This window comes from Dasypus novemcinctus, chromosome 10, assembly GCF_030445035.2.
Source record: "Dasypus novemcinctus isolate mDasNov1 chromosome 10, mDasNov1.1.hap2, whole genome shotgun sequence".
Lineage (NCBI taxonomy): Eukaryota > Metazoa > Chordata > Mammalia > Cingulata > Dasypodidae > Dasypus > Dasypus novemcinctus.
Window position 1 is genome coordinate 45,305,402 of NC_080682.1, and position 7,485 is coordinate 45,312,886.

Here is a 7,485-nt window from a genome sequence, read left to right on the forward strand (position 1 = left end):
AGACTTCATGAAGGTCAGGGGTATGGCAGTGGCACAAGGTTTTGACTCCAAACTCATATTCAGGGTGTGCTCAATGAAAGTTTAGGATTCTTAAAAAAAAAAAAGGTACTGAATTTAGTAACTTAGGCATTTTATTCTTTAAAAAACATGCACTAAAATAGTTTTTAAAAAATAAAAGAGTTGGGTGGTATTTACTTTTACATTAAAGTAGTTTAATAAGACTGTCTTAAAAATTTTAAAAAATATATGGTTAAAAGAGAAGGGCTGAAGTAAAGGGAACCAGTATCTCAAAATCTGGAATAAAAGGAGAAAGAAATCACCATGCTTGGATCACATAGTTATGGAAATTTTCCATCACCAGGGATCAGGGTATCAAAATAGCACACTTTTTCTAGTTGTTGTTTGGTTAAAAGTTAATGGAGCAAGTTTTCAATGGCTCTCATTATCCTCAGCTGTGAAGCAGTGAAATGATGATAATAGTTCTGGAAGGGGAGATAATGTCTCTAAAGATCCTAGCACAGTGCCCGGCCTAAAACAGGAGCTTAATAAAACACTGTGTCTCTTTTTTTTCTGTCTGCCATTATATATACAATCAGGAACACATCTACCCTTCTACTCCCACACCTCTGGTTTTACCTTTTGGCTAGCTATCCCAGTTTTCGTGGGGAAAGCCACTGAAACTGGTCAATCTGTTTCCGTCCCTTCCATCTTCCCTTCCTTCGTTTCCTTTCATTGCAAAGTTTGGCCTTGAGATCTCCCAGAGGGAGCACGGTGTAGTTGGTTCTCTGCTGACGCTATTGCTGTTTCCACTGGGCTGGTGACCATCTTGTAGGGATTCCTGGAGTTAACTCTTCTCCCCCTTCCAAACCTCGAAATCTAGGCGTTCGATGCTTCCAGTTTTCAAAATGACCAAGCCTGAGTTTATTGAACGTGTAATCCTGGGCTAGAATTTGCCCAGGAGGACACTGCCAAGCCAAAGCTTCCTCTTCTATCCTGCCATCCCCACCACCAGTACGGGAACCCCACAGATGTCTTTTCCTTGCTAGTTAGAGCTTCATTAGCATTCTAGTAGACACAAAAATATTCTTGCTCAATTTCAGGCTTAGTGAGCTTGGAGAGGGCCCACTGGGTGCCTAATGTAAGGTGGTTGGTGGATTTCTCATTAGTAGCCATTCAGTGCTGCCTCCTCACCTTTAGGGATGAGGCAGTAGCTGAAGGGGGATTATTATTAATATTATTATGTATAGGTATCATTTATACCAGGAACTTTCCATATGTTATTTCATATAATCCTTACATGTTGACAATAACCCTGTAACTTAGGTATCTTGTCCCTGTTAACACATGAGGAAATAGAGGCTCAGAAAAGTCATATAGCTAAGGAAGTGACGTAGCTAGGACAAATCTCATTCTGTCTGTCTTCAGAGCTCATGCTCTTTCAAGTCCTACTACTTATTCTTCTAGTAGTATTGGGGAGTGGACTGGCCCCATTTGCAGGTAAACCCACTAATATCTAAGCTGGCAGTTTGGAACCCCACTACTCCACACAGCACTTCTGCCCTCTGGCACAGCTAGTACCCCTATATATCAGCAGAACTAATAATCCCTGGAAAGACAAAGCTTTGTTTGAGCAGTATCTCCCCCCACTGATTTATACATGCTATTCCTTTCCTCCTTCCCATTTTCCTCTTCCAATATCTAAAGCATTTTTTTTTTATTCCTGGATCCTCATCATAACCCTGTAAGGTATGCAGGTCTGAGATTAGGATTTTGCATGTTTAGATGAGGAAGAAGGTAATGCTCAGTTGATTTAAATAAGCTGCCTCAGTTTACACAGCAGCATTTTGGGGGTAGTGCCTCTTTCTGGTTGCCATGCCAAGTCAAGCTTTCTTGGAGGAGGGCTGACTTGCTTGAGATTTTTGGTTGGGGACCAACTCTCTAGAGCAAAGGATACTTTTTAATCAGGTGGCTCTGCTGGTCCTGAGGATGGGGGTTCTGAGGAAGGGGATATGATATGGGGGCACTTCTAGTTTCCCTCGTGCCTTCCCTACTTTGGTCACTCCCTCAATAGACATCTCTTGGGTTTAGAAGATGATTATGTACGGTTCTGATTCAATCTGACTCTTGCCACAGGATGATGGTCTTTCTCTCCATTGTCAGGCTGATAGAGTTCACTTGTAAGAGAGAATTGTAGAATAGGAGAGCAGACAGCGATCTCTTGCACAAATACCAGAATAAGAGGAGATCAGCGTCCTGCTGGGGTTCTTTGTGTAGCTTAGCTTAGGCCTGGAGCAGAAGCTGCTGAGGGATCAGAGGGAGGAGTTATTTCCTTTGTAGTTAGAGGTGCAGTCAGGAGTGGTAGGTGGCTCAGGCAGGAGGTTGTGGTTCTCAGGGATGGGTTGGCCTTTTTGGAGGGACAGGGTAGACCTGAGAAAAAAAAGACTTTCACGAGCCTGAGGAATGGGTGGGGAGGAAGGAGGAACCTGGGTCCAAAAAAATGGGCTGAACTCAAGGATTGGACAGAGACATCCAGAATGTAGGGATCTAAAATGAAGCGAAGTTGTGCTCGCTTTGGCAGCACATATACTAAAATTGGAACGATACAGAGAAGATCAGCATGGCCCCTGCGCAAAGATGACACGCAAATTCGTGAAGCGTTCCATATTTTTTCTATGAGGTGCAGAGGTGCCCAAAGATGTACTTACCAAATCCAATGGATGTGTCATGATGATGGTAACGAGTGTTGTTGGGGGGGGGAGAAGGGGGTGGGGGGGTGGGGTTGAATGGGACCTCACATATATATTTTTAATGTAATATTATTACAAAGTCAATAAAAAAAAAAAAAGAAAGACAAAAAATAAAATAAAATGAAGCGAAGCATATCGAAAGGTTAATAAGCCATGGTGCATGTTAGCTAATTTTCTTTTTGGTGGGGCAAAACCATAGTCAATTCAAAATAGTCTATATACTTCTCAGCCAGAATAGAGTTAGTGCCACAGTTGCTTCTTAGACCTTGATTAAGGGGGAGATGGCCAGATGAAGGCATCATGGTATCTGACCTTGGAGTCAGTCAGATCTAGGTTTGAACCCTGAGTCACTATGTGACATGGACAAAGTCATTTCCCTTCTCTGAGCCTGCTTCTTCATTTGAAAAATGGGGATGCTATTTTCCTTGCTGAGTTAGAGCTGGATATCTGTGAAATAAGGCCTTTGAGGTTCAGTAATGGAGCTATGTGATAGGCTGCACTTAAATGGACTGGCCTAAGTTGCTGTTGAGACTGGAGGAAGACTGGTCTGTGAGAGGGCCACAACTCTGCCTCAAGCCCTGTGCTGAAAGCTGCCTCTCTGTCTAGATATCCCAGGTTAGGAATTCCATGTGGTTTTGGTATCAGGCTTCATATAACCAGGCCTTACATCCAGTCTTAAGGGGGTGAAGTCAGCAGTGAAGAAGGTTTCCCTAATCCTAAATCCCTGCAGATATTATGAGGCCCTTCCCACCTAGAAGGAGGCTCTTTGGATCCAGAGAGACTGGTCTGAGAGGGCAGGCCTGATCCACTCTGGTTTCTAAGGCGTTGAGTCCCCAGCAGCAACTTCTCTGGATGTGACACCTCTAGGCTTCAGAGACATCTGCCTGGTCAACCCTTAGTCCTTAGGCTCTGTTGCTAGCCTCTAGATTTCTCAAGACTCTTCCTTGTTCCAGGACACTGCTTCTTCATCTGAATCTAGCTGCTGGTGACTAGCCTGATGAGTTATGCTCCTTCTTTAATCTTTGTAATTAGGATTAGAGAATTTGAGATGGTATGCTGTTCCAGAGAGCAAATTGGTGGCTTTTGGGGAAGAACTTTCCTGATTGTACTTTCCTGAGACAAAGCAACAGGGATAAGGACTTTGGCCTAGGAACATTATGGGACTCTTTGTTTGGTGGACTTCTCTGCTGGTCCTTTCTTCAATTCTTTCCCAAATCCTTTCTTCCCCAGGGGCAATCCAGGATCTCTCCTTGGCTCTTAGCACCTGGCTCTCAATGTCCCTGGGCATCATGTTGCAATAGCTTCTTTGGTGGCCTTCCTAGCTCTAGTCTCCATCTCCACATTATTGCAAGGATTTGTTTACGCCAGCAGTCACTGAATCATCAAATATCTATCAAGTGCATACTGGGGCGGCCTCCTCTCCTCTCCTGGAGCTTACAGTCTAATTAACACGCTCCATTTCTGACTCCACTTTACTTCTTGCCCTCAAGCTAAACATCCCCAGCTATTGCTCCCCTGTCGGAATCTTGGCAGGTGCCCTCAAGCCTCCAGGGGTGGCAGTGTGTAGCAGTAGAAACCAGGGTGATACCCTGCTGCCACTTCCAACCTGGGCTCTCAGCACAGTCCTCCTCTCCCCTTGCTCTTGGACTCATCTCTCCTGGTGCCCAGACATTCACTATTGGGACGCACCTCCTGGGGACAGCCTGGAACTGATTTTTTCCTCTCAGGGGCTTATGTAAGCTTCTTTCTTGGCTGCCCCATGCCTGGTGGGACATCGTCTACATATTTCCCTGCCCTGGATCCTGCCTTCCTGCCCGACCTTCTCACTCACCATTCCCCTTTTGACACCATTTGCTCTTTGGCTGTTTTCTCTCAAATCTCCGGGTTTCTGCCTGAAATGTCTTTTCCCTTGCTGCCAGTCCTTCCAGGCTCAGCTCAAATGCTCCCTCCTCTGGAAGCCTTCCTGGACTCTCCCAGGCAGAGTTAGGTGCCCCTTCTGAGCTGCCACTGCAGCTTCTGCTTACTCCCACCACAACGCTTAGCTGCATGCTTTCCACGAGATTATAAGCTCCCTGAGAACAGGAACTGTAGCTTTCTTATCTTTGTCTTTTCAATGCCTAATTCAGGGCTTGGGAAGTAAGCATGTAATAAACCCTTACAGAATGAAGGGATATTTCGCTGAGCTCTTCCTCTCTTCAGATTCAGCCCTGGGACTGGGAACCTGGAGGGTGGGGCAAGAGATGTGGGAGGTTGGGTGAGGGAGTAGAGCGTAAAATGAAAATAAATAGCTAATTCCTCCTAATAATGGCTGATTTCCTGATTTGGTATTCTGCATTAATTATAATTACTTGCTAAGAGATTAGGGTATTAATCATCAAGTGTGGAACTTCTGCAGGGTTGCAACATGATGTCTGACTGCCTGGCAGCTGGTAAGCCCAAAGACTCCCATGAGGATGGACCAAGGGTTGGCCGTCATTTCTGGGCATTGACTTCTGCCTCTTGGGGGTGACAAGGGTTGGGGGGTCCCATCAGGTATGTAGTTCTCTGGATCAAGGGGGCTTTGTACATGTGCTCAGAAGGGAGTGCTGCTACAGAATGTCTTCAGATCAGAGGTATGGTTAGAGAGAAAAGGGAGGGTGGCTGTGGCTCTCCAGGGGACATGTGATTTCAGGTCAGATCAAATAGTGATCCAGCCCTACTCTGGTTTTAGTGTTCTGGCACGTTCTGTTCTGAGAGAGCACAAAGGTTGTTGAGGAATACATTCTGTCTTCAGAGAGCTTGCAGTCTCCCTGGGGAGCTGACTTGCCCATATTCCAAATTAGAAGGATAAATTCAGTTAGGAAGCCCTCAGGTTCTTGTTCTGACTTCACTACTAACTGGTGGTGTGACTTTAGCAAGCCCTTCTTTGGGCTTCAATTTCCTCGTTTATTCAAGCAAGGGTGGGGGGAGGGGTGCAGATGAACTAGATTGAAAAAACAGCAACACAACCACAAGACCCCATGAGAGGTCTACAAAGTCAAACTCAGTGTGCCTTGGACTCTGAACTTTTCATGGTTCTTTCCAATGGATGCAGGTTCTCCTTCTCCAACCAAACCCATTAGTAGCTGGTATTTCTCTCTCTCTCTCTCAGGAGTTTATCATATATTGCTTTGTATCATGGTTCTTTTTCTGCTTTCCTTACCTGGGGCATGCTATCCCCCAGAGCCCCTGGACGTCCAGGTCCCTCTCTGGAATGCTCCCCCCCAGGTACCCACACAGCTGGCTGCCTCGCTTCTTTCAAGGGTTTGTGAATGTCACTTTCCCAGACCATTCTATGTATCAGTCACTCTCTCCCCAGAACCTGCTTTATTTTTCTATAGCACTTATCACTGCTTGGCATTTTGTTTATTCACCTGTTTATTGTCTCTTCTCTGCTGTTAGAACAGTAAAACTCTAGGAGAGCAGGTACCATGCTTTGTTCACTGTTATTTTCTTATGGCATGACACTTGTGGAGGGTACTCAATGAATAATTGTTGAATGAATGAATGAATGAATGAATGAATGAACTGTCCTCACAACCCCTAAGCCTCTCTGACAATTTTCCTTTGAATTAAAAGGGAGCAAGTGGCTAAATAGCTTTGAGGTGGGAGGAGATCCTGCACTTTTTGCAACTTAAAGAACAACCTGCCTTTGATCGGATATTTACTACAGACCAGGATGTGTTTTAGGACTATTAGCTTTCACAAAACACTTCGAGGTATCAGTATCTACCATTTACATTTGGCAAGACCCAGGCTCAGAGAACTTAGTAATTTGTTCATGATCACACAGCTAGAAAGCAATGGAGTCGGGGTTTGAGCCTGGGTATGTCTGTCTCTAAAGCTCTTTCCATTTTCCATGCTGCTGCTTCCCTAGGGGATGGAAGAGGGGTTGGGGAAGCTAGAGGGCTCTGAGCCATGGGTCAGCCCCTCTGTGGCCAGAGATGATATTGGGGACTGGTTACCCTGCTTAGGGCCCTGCCCGGCCCTGTTTTCCATCTTGCTCATCTTCCTCCTCTCTATTCTCCAACTCCTCTTGAGTTTTCCTGGTCTCCAAAACCTGGAGCTCCTGTTTTTCTCTGGCAGGCATTTCAAATTCCAGCCAATCCCTTGGCGTCCCCCAGCCCGGTGACTCTTGGCCTTTAATCCTAAACTCCTTGGTTGCCAGTGAGAGGTGGCAGGGCCGGGGTTCAACTATCGGGACAGCTGGTTTCAGCGATGCCGGTGCAGCCTCTTCTTGCAGCCACGTGCAGTCTGGAGAGGCTGCGAACACACAAAATTCTCCTCCTGAGTGTATTGTCTCTGGAACTGGGGGTCCATCGGTGCCATTCTTCCGGGGCCTATTGACTTCCGGGGCCTATTGAGAAACAAAGCACAGGAATGGTCCAGAGGAGCTAGGCCTCCTCATTGGGAAGGAGGCAAAAGAAAGGTGGTGGGTCAGAAGACGCGACGAGCCCCCTCTCCTCTCTTGGGACTCCTACTCCCGGGCTGGGTCACTAGGTAGTGTCCCGAACAAAAGAATGTAAGGTGCAGGTGGTAGCCCCTTCCCCTGCCCCCAAATAGTTGCCGTCTACCATTTGTGGTTGTGTTGAGTTTGAGGGTTTTCTAGGACCCCTGATAAAGCATTTGTAGTTCAAGTATACCTTACAGACAGCCAAGAGCATTAGGCAAGAGTGCGAGTTCAGCTCTCTTCTTCCTTTGAGAGAGGTGATAGGCTTCA

General features: G+C 46.0%; 1 non-coding gene across 1 annotated transcript; it reads left to right on the top strand.

Moving 5' to 3' along the window:
- Positions 1–2,562: 2,562 nt before the first annotated feature.
- On the top strand, positions 2,563–2,669 carry LOC111767032 (U6 spliceosomal RNA). The gene has a single exon (XR_002798926.1). It is a non-coding gene; the product is annotated as a U6 spliceosomal RNA (small nuclear RNA).
- The last annotated feature ends 4,816 nt before the right edge of the window (positions 2,670–7,485 follow it).